Source organism: Piliocolobus tephrosceles, chromosome 2, assembly GCF_002776525.5.
Source record: "Piliocolobus tephrosceles isolate RC106 chromosome 2, ASM277652v3, whole genome shotgun sequence".
Taxonomy (NCBI): domain Eukaryota; kingdom Metazoa; phylum Chordata; class Mammalia; order Primates; family Cercopithecidae; genus Piliocolobus; species Piliocolobus tephrosceles.
This window is the reverse complement of record NC_045435.1, coordinates 191,316,999-191,337,217: the sequence shown is the minus strand read 5'-3', so window position 1 is coordinate 191,337,217 and position 20,219 is coordinate 191,316,999. Positions and strand designations below refer to the sequence as shown.

Sequence of the window (20,219 nt, the reverse complement as noted above, 5' to 3'; positions counted from 1 at the left end):
ATTTTATTTTATTTTATTTTATTTATTTTATTTTATTTTTTATTTATTTTATTATTTTATTTTATTTTGAGAAAGAGTTTTGTTACCCGGGCTGGAGTGAAATGGTGCAATCTCAGCTCAGGTGCAACTTCTGCCTCCCAGGTTCAAGGGATTCTCCTACCTCAGCCTCCCAAGTAGCTGGGATTACAGGCATGCGCCACCACGCCCAGCTGATTTTTTGTATTTTAGTAGAGGAAGTGTTTCACTATGTTGGCCAAGCTAATTTCAAACTCCTGACCTCAGGTGATCCGCCTGCCTCGGCCTCCCAATTTGCTGGGATTACAGACATGAGCCACCATGCCTGGCGTTAATAACTTTGTAAAATGACAATGACTAGAAACCATTTCTGGCCTCTGTATCGGGGCCACCATGCCCACTGTGGTTCAAAACTCAGGCCTCTAAATTTTTTTTCTGTATCCTCTTCCCATCCCACACTGGTGGCCTGAGAGAATTTCAATAATGTCTTGGTGAACAGCGATTTGAAGCTGTATTAGCATCTGGAATGAAACAAGAGTCTTAAGGCCAGTCAGTTTTGCCACTGATGAACCATGTCGCTCCTCCCTCTCTGAACCTTGGCTTTCTTATCACTAAAAGAAGAGGTTTGGACAAGATGGTATGCATGAAAATGATAATGTTTTGATATTTATAGTTTATTTGACACTTGAGCACATATGATATCAGTTAATCCCTGTGAAATAATTTTTATTCCCTCCCCGCTTTTCACAGAGAAAGAGAATTGGAAAAGCACAGTCATTTTTGAGCACCAAGATAAAGAAGATAGCCACATAAAAACTTCTGCAAAGGAGCTTGCAGTGAGCTGAGATCCGGCCACTGCACTCCAGTCCGGGCGACAGAGCAAGACTCCGCCTCAAAAAAAAAAACACTTGAACAAAACTTCTGCAAAAACCCCACGGAGGACCTAGTCCCTTATGTTACTTAATGTTCCTCATATAACAATTTACGTGAAAAAATCCTCCTAAAAGCGCCTGATAAATATGTCCCTCCAGAAGATGTAATATGCGTCATTTCATAAAAGGCAGAATAAACTTTCTGACACTTCATGTTTTTCTTTTGTTTAACTGCCAGGAAGCTTGGAGCTAATTATGCCAAGATTATAGTAACCACTTAAATCTCAAATTTCTGGCATTATCTCTCGTATCTTCTAAATCCTAATGCCTAAGTTGTCTTATGGAGACCATCTGTGAATAGGGGGATCGTGTAATTTATCATTGAAATGGGAGTGTTTTCAGAGACAGCACACTGTTAGTAGCTATGCCAGGTGACAGATACAAGCCAGGACTGTCCCAGGCAAACCGAGATAGGTGGGCACCCTACCTGTAATTGGAAACAGGTTTGCCAAAAATTATATACAAACAGCGATCCATTTGACCTTGTGGGTGCAGTATTTCGGGGTCTCATTAAACTCAGCAGAATCACACAGAGTAGAGATAGATGATAAGCCACAGGAAATAATTACAACAAAAAAGTTCTGAATGTATTTGTGGGTCTGGGAAGGGAACGGGTGAGCCCTCTCCGGTCATGCAGCCCTATCCCACTTTATTTCCCAAAGCCTGTGCCTCCTCAGTACTGTGGAGAGAGAGTCTCGCTCTCTCTCCCAGGCAGGAGCACAATAGCATGATCTTGGCTCACTGCAACCTCCACCTCCCAGGTTCAAGCGATTCTCGTGCCTCAGCCTCCTGAGCAGCTGGGACTACAGGTGGGAGCTACCACACCCAGCTAATTTTTGTATATTTAGTAGAGATGGGATTTCACCATGTGGGCCAGGCTGGTCTTGAACGCATGACCTCATGATCCACCCGCCTTGGCCTCCCAAAGTGCTGGGATTACAGACGTGAGCCACCGCGCCTGGCCAGCTCTCCAATTCTTTATAGGAGGGACTTAGGATGGGCAAATCTGTTTAGAAGGGAAGGGCAGGGGGACTTTCACCCAGAATTGTAAGGCACTTTACTGAAGACTGGAACAAATGTGATTGTCCATCTCAAAAAAATGGGGTAGTGTTGATGAAGATGATGAGACCCTGAAAAGTCACAGTCACCACGCAGTCGGCTCTCTCACAGAGCATGCCATCCAGCGTTTGCCCGCTCAGATCCTGCTGAGCTTTTCCCCACGCAGAGGACAGCACCGACCTCCCCACCTTTTCCCCTGGCACAGCCAGTTTAGCTGCGGGACCCTCTCACTCCTCTGCAGAGAGGCCCCGGCAGGGCTGAGGCAGGAAGAAGCCGCTAGGCCGCTCCTAAGAACCAACACTAGAGGTCGCCCTTCTCCAGCATCAGACAAGATTCCACCGAAGAGCGGGCTCCCTCCAGCTTCTGCGAAAAACGCCCTGTGCCGGGCAGGCCCAACGGCGCTGATCCCAGGTGACAGCTCGGGCCGGACCTCGCCACAGGTGGGAAGGCGCTGCTCTAAAGCAGAGGAGGAGGCTGAGCCCACCCAGCCCCAACGGAGGCCCAGGGTTGCTGAAGGGAAGCAGAGCTGGGCTGGAGGCAGGGACGGGCCCATCTTCAGAGTGGTTTCTCCTGCCCAGCCGTCCCGGTGGAGAGAATGTGTGCTCCAGGGGAAGCCAAGAGCCGTGGGATCTGAGGAGCTGCCTGGCGGCTGGGCTGGGAAATACCGAATCGTTTCCACGAGCGATGAACTTCTGGGAGCGACAGAAGCCTGTGCAACCTGCAGAGTGCGTGACTAATGTGTGTGTCAATTGTGAGGGGTTATGCATGCAGAGGCACGCACATTCATTCGTAATTGGCCTCTCATTCTCTGCAAATAGACAGCCTGTCTAAGGAAGGCTGGGTGCCCCGTAAGAGCCATCGTAGCCGGGGCTGCCTGGCTTGTCTGTGGTTTTCGCTCCCTTGTGTTCCTGGGCAAGCTTTTCTCACCAAGCCCTGGCTGTCTGTGTAAAAAGAGAGGGTGCTTCCAGTAGGCAATTCTACACTCTTTTTTTTTCTTTTTTTGAGACAGAGTCTTGCTCTGTCATCCAGGCTGGAGTGCAGTGGTGTGATCTCGGCTCACTGCAAGCTCCACCTCCCAGGTTCAAGTGATTCTCCTGCCTCAGCCTCCCAAGTAGCTGGGATTACAGGCATGCGCCACCACGCTGGCTAATTTTTGTATTTTTAGTAGAGACGGGGTTTCACCGTGTTGCCCAGGATGGTCATGAACTCCTGACCTCAGGTGATCTGCCCGCCTCAGCCTTCCAAAGGGCTGGGATTACAGGTGTGCGCCACCACGCTCAGTTGATAAATCTTTTTTTTTTTTTTTTTTTGTGAGACAGTGTCCCTCTCTTGCCCCCCGGCTGGGGTGAAGTGGCGCAATCTCAGCTCATTGCAAGCTCCGCCTCCTGGGTTCACATCATTCTCTTGCCTCAGCCTCTCGAGTAGCTGGGACTACAGGCACCCACCACCACACCCGGCTAATTTTTTGTATTTTTAGTAGAGATGGGGTTTCACCGTGTTAGCCAGGATGGTCTCGATCTCCTGACCTCAGGTGATCCACCTGCCTCGGCCTCCCAAAGTGCTGGGATTACAGGCGTGAGCCACCATGCCCCGCCCAATTCAACACTCCTTAGTTTTCTAGTCATAACCTATTTTCACCTGGAAACCAGAAAGGCTGGTTCTATGTGCAGATGGCAATGCTGAGGTTTAGAGGTAAAATACCCACCTGAAGTGAACAGAGGCTGGACTGGAACCCAGGATGGCTCACCTGGAGACAGCACTCCCACACTGCACCTGGCAAACTGTTCTGTGCAGGAGCAACACTGGCCTTCCTCAGCAAAAAATGCAGGGTTGAAAAGAAAACTGTCTGAGCTGAAAAGTTTTGTTGTTGTTGTTCTGAGACAGGGTTTTCCTCTGTTGCCCAGGCTGGAGTACAGCGGTGTGATCTTGGCTCACTGCAGCCTCCACCTCCCAGGAGTAGCTGGGACCACAGGTGTGTGCCACAGCTAATTTTTGTATTTTTGTAGGATGTGGTTTTGCCATGTTGCCCAGGCTGGTCTCGAACTCCTGAGCTCAAGCAATCTGCCAGCCTTGGCCTCCCAAAGTGCTAGAGTTACAGGTGTTAGCCACCATGCCCCACCTGAAAAGTTTTAAATGAGGCAAGGGTATCAAAACAAACAAACAAAAACAACCAGAAGAAGTGAGCATTGCCTCTGAGCCCCATGCGCGATCTTTCAGATGCTGAGACAGGTTGCACTATCACCTGCCATGAGCCCTCCGACCCTGGCCTGTGGAGTGGAGAAAAGATGCCAACTGCTCCCCTCTACAGCACCCTGCACTTTTCTTCCTCCAGGCCCGGTGGCGGGCCTCAGCCAGCTGGTTACACACGAGTACGCGACGTGTCCAAAAATTAGCCAGGCTTGGTGGCATGCACCTGTATTCCCAGCTACTCAGGAGGCTGAGGTGGGAGGATCGCTTGAGCCTGGGAAGTTAAGGCTGCAGTGGGCTGTGACTGCAGCATGGTAGTCCAGCCTGGGTGACAGAGTGAGATCATGTCTCAAAACAAACGAACAAAAATGAAATAAAACAACAACATCTATTTGCTATCTCACAGTTTCTGTGGGTCAGGAGTGAATACACAGCTTAGCTGGGTCTCACAAAACTGCAGTCAGGGTGTTGGCTGGAGCTCAGTCTCATCTGAGGCTCTACTGGGGAGGAATTCACTTCCAAGCTCACGGTGGCAGAGTCCATTTCCTTGTGGCTACATAGCTGAGGGCCTCCGTGTCTTGCTGGCTGCTGGCTGCAGGCTGCCCTCAGCTCCTAGAGCCTATCTCTTTCCTTGCCTAGTGGGGTTTCCCAACATGGCCCCTGGATTCCTAAAAGCCAGTGAGGGAGACAGAGAGACCCCAGCAAGATGGGCACTGCAATTTTATGTAATGTAATAATGTAATCATGCACATTCTGTCACCTTTGCCATATTCTATTGATTAGAAGCAAGTCACAGGCCCTACCTACACTCAACAGAAGGGATCACACAAAGGCATGAACTCCAGGAGGCAGGGATCATGGGAACCACCTTAAGAAGTCTGTGACAGGAGGTGACAACTGGAGGTGATGCTTCTCCTTTGAACACCCACATCCCTTGGTCTTATGTACACATCAATCTCTGCATCATATTACAGTTATTTATCCATGTATCTGCCTCCCTCACAAGATTGAGGGCAAGAACTGTTCTGGCTCATCTGTAGAGTAGGTTTCTAGCATAGAGTCTGGCATATAGTAAGTCATTAATTTGGGATGAAGGGGTCAAAGGGTGGCTTGAAGGATGGATGTCTCGATGGATGGATGGATGGCTGGCTGGATGAATAATGAATTGATTTATGGAAGGACAGATGGAAGACTGAAAAGGAGAAAAATGTGGTAGTAAAACAAGGCTGAAGGCAAAAACACCTGAAATGAAGGACTGTGGCCCTCACCTAACAGGGGCCACTGATGTGAAGAGAGAAGGTAAAAGCAAGAAGTTACAGCCTGCTCATAGTGCCAGCCCTTGTTCCTGGAACTGCGACTTGGAGCCTTTCCATTAGGGCAGCCAAAAGACTGGGGCAGGACATCTCCTTTCCTCCCTTTCTCAGGTCTTCTGTTTTCTCCTCAAGAAATGGGAGTGGAAAAAGTCATGAGGGATTTCTAAATAAGTGTTCAATGTATGAAGACACCAATGAGATCCTGCAGGCTTCGTTCCTTGGGCAGATAGGGAGGTAATTTCCTAAGAAATAAGCTGAAGGAAGAAAGCATTCCTTTGTAATCTTCTCCAAAGTTCTAGGCAAAGCTTTCTCATAACAAATACTTCTTAAAGGCTTCATGCAATAAACATTGAGCTTTGAGCTAAGCCTGCCTGAGCGCCTGCTGTGGTGCACACTGATGAATACAGGTTGTTCCAGGTCTCGGCCACTGAGTGCAAGATGGAAGCCACATCACAGGTACACCCTAGCACTGGAGGTAGGACCTCAGGTTGTCATTTCTCCAATGGGAAGGCTACACCGGGCTGACTTTACTGATGACTCTCAGCGTGTTTTCCATTCAGTAATGCTGCACGGGAGTGAAGATTCTGACTTGCTTTCTGACCAAGAGCTTTAGATGAGGCGACTTTGGAGTAAGCCTTTACATATGCATACATTTTTCCTCCTTTTACTTGAATTTCCATGACTTCTTTTGCTCAGATGATCCATGACAGGCAATTTGCTTTATGTCAGGGGAAGGCCATTAACAGTCAAGGTGAGCGAACTGTGACAAAGTCACACTGGAGGCTGTTTAGGTCTTTGCTGACTTGGCCATACTGTAAGACCAAGGAAGGCCATTGTCGAAGGTGATAATTGGGCCTTTTGCATGTGTCTGTGTTTGTAAAGATCTTTGTAACAGAAATCTGTGAAATGTTTAGTACTCAGTCCCTATGGGGTAAATGAACCACAAAAGCTCTGAGCATGCCCACCCACGAAGGGAATGTCAGGTTCCAGGACCAGTCACTAACTTGCAAATAACAATTGTAGCCTGGATTTCTCTTCCTGTGTTTTCTTCAGAACTTTTCAGTCAGCATGTGGGCATCTAGCTAACGGAGCTTAAAAGTGAACCCGGAGAAGTTGATGAATAACACTGGGATCTTATTTGCTGAAATTTCCCTGAGAGCAAAACAGTAGGGACTACTTGGATTTCCAAAACACAATGGTCATCCCTGTCTTGAAAACAATGTCCTCATTTGAGAAGCGAGTTCTTTTAATCTGTTCCTCACCCCACTGGCTTGGGCTTGTCTCCGAGCTTTTCGTTTGGGTTCTTCCTCTCAAGTGTAGAATTCCAAGCATGAGGAGCACATCTCCTCTGGATCCCCGACCAAGGATCGGGCCGGGAACCACCATGAGAGCCCTGAGAAGAACCACTGTTCCTTGCTCGGGTCTGTGTCCTGAGTGCCCATGCCAGTTCCCAACCTTTAACAGTGCTAAGAGCTGACCTCGTGCAGCTGGAAGCTTTCGTGAAAAGCATTCACAGGATTCCCTGCTGGATGCACGGCGCGTGGACTGGCACAACGAAGGGACACAAAAGCAATGAAGTGATGGTCCTTGCAGTCTCATGACAAATGTGAATTATTCCAGGGCCACCAGGAACCCCTGACTAAGGAACTGGCCTTATCTAGGGAGCAGTTTCAAATCACGTTCTCAGGTAATACCTGGTGCTCACAGCCAGTTGGAGTGGATTCATCCTGGGTTCCAGGGCAACGCCAGAGAAAACACAGAGCCATTGCCTCACTCACTTCCCCCAGGATGGGTTAGACTAGTAGGTCTTCTGTGTAGGAAAAAGACTACACTACACACGTACAAACCCTCACATGCACACTCCCACACACACCTGAGTTGTTTGTCCTGAGCACCTCCGGCATATTCTCTCAGGGTCCATCCTGTATCCCATGCCTTTACCCTACTCCTATCATTTTTTGTTTTTTTTGTTTTTTTTTTTTAAGACAGAGTCTTGCCCTGTCACCAAGGCTGGAGTGCAGTGGCGTGAGCTCAGCTTACTGCAACCTCTGCCTCCCGGGTTCAAGCGATTCTCCTCAGCCTCCCGAGTAGCTAAGATTACAGGCACCCACCACCATGCCCAGCTAATTTTTGTATTATTAGTAGAGAAGGGGTTTCACCATGTTGGCCAGGCTGGTCTCGAACTTCTGACCTCGGGTGATCCACCTGCCTTGGCCTCCCAAAGTGCTGGGATTACAGGCATGAGCACCATGCCCAGGTAAGGATGTCCATTTTCACTACTGTTATTCAACATAGTACGGGAAGTCCTACCCAGAGCAATCAGACAAGAGAAGGAAGTAAACGGAGTCCAAGTTAGAAAGGAAGAAGTCAAATTATCTTTGTCTGCAGATTATATGATCCTATATTTAGAAAAAACTGAAGACTCCACCAAAACACTATTAGAACTGGTAAACAAATTCAGCAAAGTTGCAAGATATAAAATCAACATACAAAAATCTCTAGCATTTCTATATGCCAACAGCAAACAATCTGAAAAAGAAAATTTAAAAAGTCATCCCATTTACAATAACTACCTAGGATTCTATTTAATCTTTTAATACCTAGGATCTTATTTAATCTTTTATTACTTTGGTTAAGTTTATTAACCATTTATTTAATTAATTAGTAGTTAACTAATTATAGAGATCTTTCATTTCTTTGGTTAAGTTTATTAACCAAAATGTATACACCTTTATTTGGTTGATATACATTTTATCAACCAAAGAAATGAAAGATCTCTATAATTAAAACTATAAAACATTGATGAAAAAAGTTGAAGACCCCCCACACACATACACACACACAAATGGCAAGATATTCCATGTTCATGAAGGAATCAATATTGTTAAAATGCACATACTACCCAAAGACATCTGACGATCCAATGCAATCCTTATCAAATACCAATGACATTCTTCACAGAAATAGAAAAAAAATTACCTAAAATTTATGTGGAACCACAAAAGACCAAGAATAGCCAAAACTATCCTAAGCAAAAAGAACAAAACTTGAGGAACCACATTAGCTGACCTCAAACTATATTACACAGCTATAGTAATCAAAACAGCACGGCATTGGCATAAAAACAGACACATACACCAATGGGACAGAATAAAGAACACAGACATAAATCCATACATCTATAATGAATTTATTTTCTACAAAAGTGTCAAACACATACACTGGGGAAAGGACAGTCTCTTTAATAAATGGAGCTGGGACAACTGGATATCCATATGCAGAAGAATAAAGCTAGAGCCCTATCTCTGACCATATAAAAAAATCAAAATGGATTAAAGACTTAGATCTCACTTTGGGAGGCTGAGGCAGGTGGATCACTTGAGGTCAGGAGTTTGAGACCAGCCTGGCCACTATGGTGAAACCCCATCGCTACTAAAACTACTAAAATTAGCTGAGCATGGTGGGGCACCTCATAACCCCATAATCCCAGCTACCTGGGAAGCTGAGGCAGAAGAATTGCTTGAATCCAGGAGGCAGAGGTGGCAGTGAGCTGAGATCATGCCATCACACTCCAGCCTGGGCAACAGAGTGAGATTCCGTCTCAAAAAAAAAAAAAAAAAAAAAAAGACTTAAATCTAAGATCTCAAACTATGAAACTACTAAAAGAAGACATGGGGGAATTCTCCAGGACATTGAACTGGGCAATTATTTCTTGAGTAATACCCCACAAGCACAGGCAACCAAAGTAAAAATGGACCAATGGAATCACGTCAAGTTTAAAAACCTTCTTCATGGCAAAAGAAACTATCGGCCGGGGGCGGTGGCTCAAGCCTGTAATCCCAGCACTTCAGGAGGCCGAGACGGGCGGATCACGAGGTCAGGAGATCGAGACCATCCTGGCTAATATGGTGAAACCCCGTCTCTAATAGAAAATACAAAAAACTAGCAGGGTGACGAGGCGGGCGCCTGTAGTCCCAGCTACTCGGGAGGCTGAGACAGGAGAATGGCGTGAACCCGGGAGGCGGAGCTTGCAGTGAGCTGAGATCCGGCCACTGCATTCCAGCCTGGGCCGCAGAGCAAGACTCCGTCTCAAAAAAAAAAAAAAAAAAAAAAAAAAAAAGAAACTATCAACAAAGTGAAGAGACAGCCCACAGAATGGGAGAAAACATTTGCAAACTACCCATCTGACAAGGGATTAATAACCGGAATATACAAGGAGCTCAAATAATTCGACAGAAAAAATTATAATAATCCAATTTAAAAATGGGCAAAAGATTCGAATAGACATTTCTCAAAAGAAGATATAAAATGACAAGCATACATATCAAAAGGTGCACAACATCATTGATCATCAGAGAAATGCAAATCAAAACTGCAAGGAGATACCATCTCACCCCGGTTAAAACGGCTTACATCCAAAAATAGGCAATAACAAACACTGGCGAGGATGTGGAGAAAAGGAAATCCTCATACACTGTTGGTGGGAATATAAATGAGCACAACCACTATGCATAACAGTTTCTTCAAAAAAGCTAAACTACCATATGATCCAGCAATCCCACTGCTAGTATATGCCCAGAAGAAAGGAAATCAGTATGTCAAAGGGATATCTGCACTCCCATGCTTGTTGTAGCTCTGTTCACAACAGCCATGATTTGGAAGCAATCTAAATGTCCACCAACAGATGAATGGATACAGAAAATATGGTACATATATGCAATGAAGTACTATTCAGCCATTAAAAAGAATGAGTCGTTTGCAACAACATGGATGGAACTGGTGATACTATGTTATGTGAAATAAGCCAGGCACAGAAAGACAAGCTTCACATGTTCTCATTTATTTGTGGGATCTAAAACTCAAAACAATTGAGTCCATGGAGATAGAGTAGAATGATGGTTACCAGAGTCTGGGAAGGGTAATTGGGGGTGTGGAAAATGAGGGATGGTTAATGGGTACAAAAATATAGTTAGACAGAACGAGTAAGATCCAATATTTGATAGGACAGTGGAGTGACTGCAGTCAATTTATTATACATTTTAAAATAACTAAAAGAGTATAACTGGGTTGTTTGTAACACAAAGAAAGCATCAATGCTTGAGCTGATGGATACCCCATTTACCCTGACATGATTATTACGCATTGTATGTCTCTATCAAAATATCTTATGTACCCCATTAATATATAAATCCACTAGGTACCCATAAAAATGAAAAATAGGCTGGGCACAGTGGCTCACACCTGTAATCCCAGCACTTTGGGAGGCTGAGGTTGGCGGATCACCTGAGGTCGGGAATTCAAGACCAGCCTGGCCAACATGGTGAAACCCCGTCTCTACTAAAAATACAAAATTAGCCAGGTGTGGTGGCTCATGCCTGTAATTCCAGCTACTCAGGAGGCTGAGGCAAGAGAATTGCTTGAACCTGGGAGGCGGAGGTTGCAGTGAGCCGAGATTGTGTACCACTGCTCTCTACTAGGCAACAGAGCGAGACTCTGTCTCAAAAAAATAAAATAAAATAAAATAAATTAAAAATTAAAAGTTAAGACCAGGCTGTACCCCGAGGTAGTTTAGAAGGCTAAACTCCTATAACTTAGTCTTGGGAGGTCTCAAGGCTTAGCCAGCTCAAATTTTACATTTCTCCAATAGAAGTTCTCTTATGAATTCTGAAGAAATTGCAGCATTTCTTTTGCTTTTAAATCTATCTACGTCTCCATAATTTTAGGAATACCCACTGGAGTTTCTACCAATGTAGTGATTAATTCTGGTAAATTCAGTGTAATACAATTTAATTTAATACAGTCCAGGGAAGTGAGGTGGATGGGGAAAGGGGAGAAGTTCATCAAAGAGTACAAAGTTTCAGTTAGACACGAAAAATAAGCTTTAGTGATTTATTGCACAGAATAATGACTGTATTAAATGATAATGCATTGTATATTTTATTTTGTTTTGTTATTTATTATTTTTTGAGACAGAGTCTCACAATGTTGTCTAAGCTGGTGTCAAACGCCTAGGCTGAAGCGATCCTCTGGCCCCATTCTCCCGAGTAGCTGGGACTACAGGCATGTGCCACCATACCACACCATTTGTGTATTTTTAAATTGCTTATGTATGATGCTTACTATCTGGCTGATGGAATCATTCATACCCCAAACCTCAGCATCATGCAATATACCCATGTAGCAAGCCTGCAGTATACCCCCTGAATCTAAAATAAAAGTTAAAAATATTTTTTAAAAAGAATACAATAAATAAATAAATAAATAAATAAAATTACTAAAAGAGTGGTGCATGCCTGTAATCCCAGCTACTCAGGAGGCTGAGGCAAGAAAATCACTTGAACCCAGCAGGTTGTGGTGAGCCAAGATCGTGCCATTGCACTCCAGCCTGGGCGACAGATGAAGATGCCATCTCAAAAAAAAGAAAAAAAAAAGAAAAAGAAAAGCATAGATTTTAAATGTTCTCACAACAACAAAAAATGGTAAGTATGTAAGATTCTTAACCACAGTTGATGTACCTTACAGGAAGAGCTTCTCTTTCACGATGTGTAACTGCCCCACGGGTTCTTCCTGCCCACTGCACAAACAAAATCAGTTCATGGAGACCATGGCGCTGCAGTAAAGAAAGAGGTTAATTGACGTGATGCCAGCCACACCATGTGGGAGGCAGAGGTATTACTCAAATCAAACTCATCTAAGGCTTGGAGGTTAGGGATTTTTCAAAGGTCATTTGTTAGGTAGTGGGCTAGGGTATGGGGAGTGCGGCTCATTGGTTGGGTCAGAGATGAAATCATAGGGCATCGAAGCTGTCCTCTTTCTGAGTAGCTTCTGGGTGGGGACACAGAAGCCGTTGGCTGGTTCCGGTGGAGCCATCAGTCATCAGACATGCAAAATTCTGAGAAGATATCTCAGAAGGCCAGTCCTAGGTTCTACAAAAGTAACGTTACCAGCAGGGGTAACTGAGGAAGTTGCATATCTTGTGGCTTCTGGAACAATGCCTCACAATTGTTTATGTCTACACCTTAGCAGAATTTAGGCTCCTTTCCTCCTCCTAGCCTGGTGGTCTCTCATTAGTATTACAAGGGTGGTTGAGTTTGCAGGAAGGATTATTATCGTTGAAACTATAAACTAAATGACTCCCACATGTAGCTTGGCTTAAACCCAGGAATAATTAAAAGCAGCTTGAAGGCTAAGGGCAAAAGGGAGATTGGCTAGATCAGATCTCTTTCACGGCCGTTATTTTCTCACTGTGATAATTTTTGCAAAGGCGGTTTCAGATGCAATTGGATTTTTGGATACTGTGAACCCTGAATATCTGAGACTGGTCTCAGTTAATTTAGAAAGTTTATTCTGTCAAGGTTGAGGCTGCATGCCTGTGGCATAGCCTCAGGAGGTTCTGATGACAGGTGCTCAAGGTGGTCAGGGCACAGCTTGGTTTTACACATTTTAGGGAGACATGAGACATCAATCAACATATGTAAGATGAACATTGTTTCAGTCCGGAAAAGCAGGACAACTCAAGCAGAGAGGGAGCTTCCAGGTCACAGGTACGTGAGAGTCAAACTGTTGCATTCTTTTGAGTTTCTGATTAGCCTTTCCAAAGGAGGCGATTAGATATGCACTTACCTCAGTGATGACTTTGCATAGAATGGGAGGCAGTTTTGCCCTAAGCCATTCCCAGCTTGACTTTTCCCTTTAGTTTAGTGATTTTGGGGGACCCAAAATTTCTTTTCCTTTCACATTTTCCCCCTTTTCTTTTAAAAAATCTTTTGGAGAAAGCATTTTAGAAGAAAATGAGTGTCTGGTCTCAGATTTTGTCTGGTCTCTCATGGCTAGGGTGATTTATTCCTAGGCAGGTGGGTCCTGAGTTATTAGGAAAGCTCGTTTTCAGCAGGCTGAGAATCATCATGTCCTATGAAGAGAAAATAGGCAGAGGAAGGGAGAAAAACAACAAACAAAATAACGATCCTAGAAAATCGATATAGGTCACATTACTCTGAAGTCCATACATCAGTAGGCAGGTATGAAAGTAACTTACATATGTAAATAGGTTGCTGTTATTTTCTTCTGAAGTTTATGTTGTCTAGATTCAGTTCACAGGGCTTTAAGAAAGTACAGCTTAGTTTTCAGTGATTTCAAATTAGGAAAATGGAGGAAAAAAAGGAAAAGAAAAGAAAAATTTGAAAACATTGTTTTGGAGACCTGTAGCCAGGGAAAATTAGAATTCAGTCCAAACTGTAGAAAATAATAAAAACTGAAAAACATTAGGCAAGACTAAAATCTAACAACAGGTGTATTATAGTTCTTGAAACATAATGTTTCTCTCTCTAGTTTCCCATTTTTACCAATGACAAATCATGGTAGGACCAATTTGCCTTACTATACTTGGCCAGATAATTTGTATAAAGTACAGCAAGAATAATTATTTTTTGCATAGTCTTTTAAAAATAGGCTTTGATAGGGCCAGGCACTCACGCCTGAAATCCCAGCACTTTGGGAGGCCGAGGTGGGTAGATCACCTGAGGTCAGGAGTTCGAGACCAGCTGGCCAACATGGTGAAACCCCATCTCTACTAAAAATACAAAAATTAGCTGGGCCTGGTGGCAGACACCTGTAATCCCAGCTACTTGGGAGACTGAGGCAAGAGAATCACTTGAACCTGAGAGATAGAGGTTGCAGTGAGCCAAGATTGTGCCACTGCACTCCAGCCTGGGTAACAGAGCAAGACTCCATCTCACAAAAAATAAATGCAGAAATAAAAAATAGGCTTTGATGGAACTTTGTTTCATAGAAGGAATCTCAGAAAAGACTTTTTTAAAGCCAAGCCCAGCCATGGGATTTGTACCATCAAATACCTATGAGTTGGATGAATTATTCTTCTCTTGAGATCCCAAGATATTAATAATTGGGGCCCCTGGGCATGTCAGAAAGTAAGTCTTTACTTACCATGGGTCAGGAACTCTGTACAGGGACTGCATAGACAAGGTATGAGGCCAGTTTTCCCAAGTGGCCTTTATTGGTTCCACAAGTCAAGTTTGATTCCTTACAGAAAAGCACACCATTCCAGTCAAAGCCTTGGTAAAATAACCAATTTCTCCAATTGCATCCTGTTACAAATGAAAACAGATTCTTATTGCACTTATGCAGATAACTATATTGCCATAAGTTAAGAATACTTACAAATAGTTTCCAAATTCTAGAGAAATCAGGTAGAGAGAAACAAATATGCTCCAAATTTTGTTCATAGAAGTATGCTTCATTGTTAAAAGCTGTTAATAGTTCAAAAGAAAAGTTTTCTTTACTCTGAAAAACAAAACAAAAGAACAGCAATGTTTTAAGCAAAAAGTCAAAAAGATTGCTTCAGTCTTCTATAAGTTGAGTCCATGCACTTAATTCCTGTTCTACTTGATGTTCATGAACATTCCAGCTCTTCACGAGTCCTGAAAGTTTCTCCTCTATTCTGATGTCACAATCTCCAAGTTATCAGAAACCTGCATTCAAGAGCACCTGTTAGAGTTTTATAGCTGATTATAAAACTACCTTCTAAAGAGGACAAAAACAAGACAGAATTGTCCATGGATGACAAAAAGTTTTAAGGCAGCCATAGTCAAAGACACAATTGACAAGAAAATTTGTTACCTCTGTTGTACAAAATAATTTAACATAGCAATTATAATTATTACTGATAACATACACTAAGTCTTATCAGAATTATAGGAGTTTCCCATAATTTTTGGAACACATACCAATAACATGTTTATACAGATACAACCTAAAGAAAACTAAATACCATTTCATATTTGACAATGCTTCCTATATAATTTTCATACCTAGTAAGCCAGATATGTCATTTTTGGAGTTTAAGGAACCTAATATCTAACAGGATTAACTAGGTCAGTAAAAGACATAGTTTATAATTTGATTTTGGAAAGTTTGTCAAATATCAAAGGTTTAAAAACTTGATATCATAAAATAGGATCACAGGTTATTGTAAAATAAGTCATTCATTTAACCAGAGTGATAACTCAAGAACTTCAGAAAAAGGTGAAAACCTTCATTCTTTGAGAGAGGAGACTTAATTTTCCAAACAATAAGCCCTAATAAATACAGCATGAAGCCAATCAAATTTGACTTCCAAAATTTCATAAACAATCTATAAAATTTTAACCTTGACCATAAGCTATAACTTCCATAGGCCTTTTATGACCTTTATAGCCTTTATCTGGGAGTCAGTTAATGCTCCAAGAAAATATTAATCTGACACAGGGGCCCATATGCTGGTCTTGCCTTAGTGTGCCTTTGACATTAATGGTCAATTTATAGAGAAACTGAGCTTATTTTATCACTCAACATCGACCCTTACAATCTCACGCACCCACCCTTCTGTGATAGTCCCTGGCCTTTGAGGAGTTGAACAGCTTTAATTTCTGGCCCTGTGTTTCAGGAATGCAGTTTATTTTGATTTGCATCTTTTACTGAGCCTGAAGTTGAGGCTTTAATTACTGCAAGTGTTTAAGATTTAGCAGGACTTGGTGTCCTTTTTAGACCCAGGACTCAAAGCTCTGTACTCCACATCACAAGGACTTTAAAAGCACATACGGAAAGATACATGGATATAGTAACCTTAATTTTTAAAAAATTGTTTTAACCTCAGTTATTTTCTAAGCAAACCAAAACTTCACAATAATGGCATAGGGATTATTTTGATAAAACACAAAATATCTTAAGCCAGTTACCAAAAGGCAAAAGAAGAGACCTTCTGCAGTGCACAGAATATTATGTTGGAAGAAAACATTTCTCTTAGACCTTTAAGAAAACATTGTTAGCATCAGGCCACAACAAACAGAAGTTGAGGGAAAAAAAACTTATATGAGCCGAAAATGACTTGAAGGAGAGCATTACTATTTCATGCCTTTTAAAAGGGGGGCAAAACTGAAAACAGCAAGATGCAATAAAAGTTGAACTTTGGATTTAAAAATATTAAAATCTCCTATAATTTACTAAATCAATCCCTTAAGACAATTTTATTGTTCTAATCAATTATTTAGTGTGTAAGTGTATTTTTTACATCAAACCCAATTTCTATAAAGACCATTACAATTTCTCTTCAGTTATAGACAACTCGATCATATAAAAGTTTTGTTTTGTTTTAAATAAATCCTCTTATTGTGACTTACACAGACCATTCATGACATGCTTGGACTTTCAGTTTTTTTCCTGAACATCCTTCTTTCTTAAACAACCAGTCGTTTTATTCCAGGACTAAATTTACCGTACAAGATTCTTTCTCATATAAAATTATTTCTCTTTAAGCTTTCTTTAAAAAAAAACTCTCCTTATTTCTATAACTTTCTTTACATCTCTCTTATTTCCCAGTTCCTTTTATCTTGTTTTATACATAACCTTTAAATTAACTTTGAATTAGACAAAAATTGTTCACCTTTTTAAAAAGGCCATTTTTTTAAAACGAATGTTTTCCTACAATTTTTTTGAAAATACCCAAATAATGAAATATCTATTATTTAATTTAACTTTAGATTCTAAATTATCACAGGTTTGTCTATAAGTATTTATCCCATGACATTTATCTAATTATTTTATTTTAATCCTTTACCTAGATTATTTATGAAAACTGTGATAGTCATCATTTAATGTTATGAAACTCATTATTGTAAGATTCTAACTAAGACAGTGAAAAAGATTTGCCCTAACTGACTCCATCTTGCTTCTAACTTCCAAGCTGTCCTTGTTCATTCCTGGACTTCGGGAGGGACTTAGTTTATAGTTTAGCTTTGAAACAAAGTTGAGAACAGTCCTTTGCCAAAACAAATCTCCTTACTGCCTGTGGACAAGACTGCCTAAAGCCATGAGATTAAAAGTTATGATAATTTTACTAAACAATTCAAGAAGTAGCTGTTTTCACTGAACCAATATCAACGTCTTACTTATTTAAAGATTACACAAGCAAAGATCATTCTGTTTTGAGCTAGGTTTATAGTTTTGTAACCCCTGTGCCAAATTTTGACGTCTTATAGTATTTGGCAGGGATAAGTTTGAAATTGCTTGATCAATAAATGCAAACAAAAATGTTTGCTGGCAGTTCTTAAGACATTTTTAGTATTACTTTACCAATACTTTTAAAGCTAGCTTATTTATTAAAGATTTTACTTAAGTCACAGAAACTAGAAAAAGCATTTAACTAGTCTTTTCTTTTTTTGATAAAGTATTTAAGTGCTTTTATTTTTCTTTAAGACAATTAATTAGAGCTCTTTTACATATTTCTAGTAGTCAAACATTGTGTACACAACACATAATACATAGATGTATTTATAGATTCCTAAAACCTCCTTTTTTTCCTATCTCAGACTTGCAAACTCTTGATAATCTATTTCATTACCCTGGCAGTTGTCAGCTGACTAGCCCTAAATTTGCAACTGAAGGAAACAACTCCTGGGTGAAAAATCAGATAGTAAAATTTACATCTCAAGGTACAGAGACAGAAAGTCTGGTGTTGCTGGAGGGATATTTAAGAGATGCCAAATCAAACATAAAATTATGAAAATCTGTCATAGAATTTTATGAGGAGACCAACTTTATTTAGATAGGGACTACCTGTCTTTTAACTGGATCTCTGAGCTCTGGGCAGAGAGCCCACACTGAACCCTGTGTCTCCAAAAAGGCAGAATTATTATGAGGCTAGACCACGTGATGCTTTTACAGTGCACTTAAAAAAATTTTTTTTGGCCAGGTGTGGCGGCTCATGCCTGTAATTCCAACACTTTGGGAGGCTGAGGAGGGTAGATCACCTGATGTCAGAAGTTCAAGATCAGCCTTGTCAACATGGTGAAACCCTGTCTGTAATAAATACACAAAATTTAGCTGGGCATGGTGGTGGGCACTTGTGATCCCAGTTATTTGGGAGGCTGAGGCAGGAGAATCACTTGAATCCAGAAGGCAGAGTTTGCAGTGAGCCGAGATCGTGCCATTGTGCTCCAGCCTGGGTAACAAGTGCAAAACTTTGTCTCAAAAAAAAAAAAAAAATTTTTTTTAAACAAAGACATTTCTTAGTGTCTAAACTACACTCTTCCTTAAAAACCCAAGAGCAGCCTATGTTGCAATAACTATTTTCGTCAGTAAATCAGGTAACAGTACAAAGGCAAGCCGTTTAAGAGCTGAGATGAACTTGTCTGTTTACACTCTTGCAGTTCCATAAGGAAAAACAGGTTTCTCCCCTCAAGGGAGTCTGGTGCTTTCTCCATTTGATTTAAGGAACCCCAGGCTATTATAAACTATTTTAGGTCCCTCATGTGGCAGAGTGTGCAAGAGAAAGGAGACACAGGAGAGACAGGAGAAGCAAACGAAGAAAACAGAATTCAGTCAACTGAGAAGAAAAACATTTTTGCTCAAAAAAAGAGACAAGGTCCTAGGAGAAAGAAAAAACACCACCACGAAGGCCTTTTATACACACACACACACACACACACACACACAAACGCACATACACAAACACACACACACATCTTGGATGTTGGCTTTTAATTAAGCGGACTTTTAACCACTGAGCTCCTTTTAAAACATCTTTTAAAATCTATTACCATACTTAAGCTAGGAAAAAAAATGCTGTTCTTTCAGAATTACCAAGTACAAAAGCGGAAAGAGTTTGACTCAGGAACCAAACCTAGGTTGTTGTGATAGAAAAAAAAGAAGGTAGAACCCTTAGCTATGGAACTGCCACGCGGGGCAACAGTCATTGCTCTTTCACCTTGGCCTGGCTAGCAAAAAGGGGCCTCGTTATGTAAATAAAGCCACTTAAGTAGTCAAAAATCTTTCCTGTTTTTTTTTTTTGGTTTTGGTTTTTTTCCTTTTTCTGGCTGTTTTTCTCCCCACATCACACCACCCTCCCCCCCCTTTTTTTTTCTTGAGACAGAGTGTCGTTCTGTCCCCAGGCTGGAGTGCAGTGAGGTGATCTCGGCTCACTGCAAGCTCCGCCTCTTGGGTTCACGCCATTCTCCCTGCACAGCTTCCTGAGTAGCTGGGACTACAGGCGCCCCCACCGCGCCCGGCTAATTTTTTTTTGTATTTTTAGTAGAGATGGGGTTTCACCGTGTTAGCCAGGACGGTGTCGATCTCCTGACCTTGTGATCCGCCCGCCTCGACCTCCCAAAGTGCTGGGATTACAGGCGTGAGACACCGTGCTGGCCTTTTCTTTTCTTTTTTTTTTCTTGTGGGAATTTAGCCACTTCAGCGGCCTTGTTCCCCATAATTTGAAACTTTCCTTCAGATTTGACCAAGTCAGATAGAGTTGATCAAACCCAATGGGGAAAAGACCAAAACAACAACGAAAACAGAAACAAACAAAAAACAACAACAACAAAACCAGTTAAGCAAAACAAATGATGGCACAACTTATATGATCACTGAGTGCTCTAATGGTAAGGAGAAATTAAGACCAGTTGGTTGTTAATCTTAACTTTAGCCAAGACAAACCCCAATTCAATTACTTACCTAGGAATGGGACTCAAGCTGAAGACTGCTCTCCATCCTAGAAGCGGGAGAAATCTAAAATTTGTTTTCCCTGTTGGAAGCGAGTTCAAACTCTATAGAGGAGTTACTTGCCTTCCATCTTCATGGAAGCAGGAAAAACTTACCTTCCTTGTGTTGGAAGCAAGTAAAACTCCAAAAAAAAAAAGTAGTTGTACAGCATAATAAACTTTAG

General features: G+C 41.9%; 1 long non-coding RNA gene across 1 annotated transcript; it reads right to left on the bottom strand.

Annotated features, from left to right (window-relative positions):
* Positions 1-12,022: 12,022 nt before the first annotated feature.
* Positions 12,023-14,624, bottom strand: LOC111544376. The gene is made up of 3 exons (XR_002732133.3): positions 14,450-14,624; positions 13,130-13,415; positions 12,023-12,116 (listed from the first exon to the last, which is right to left on the bottom strand). It is a non-coding gene; the product is annotated as an uncharacterized LOC111544376 (long non-coding RNA).
* Positions 14,625-20,219: the final 5,595 nt, after the last annotated feature.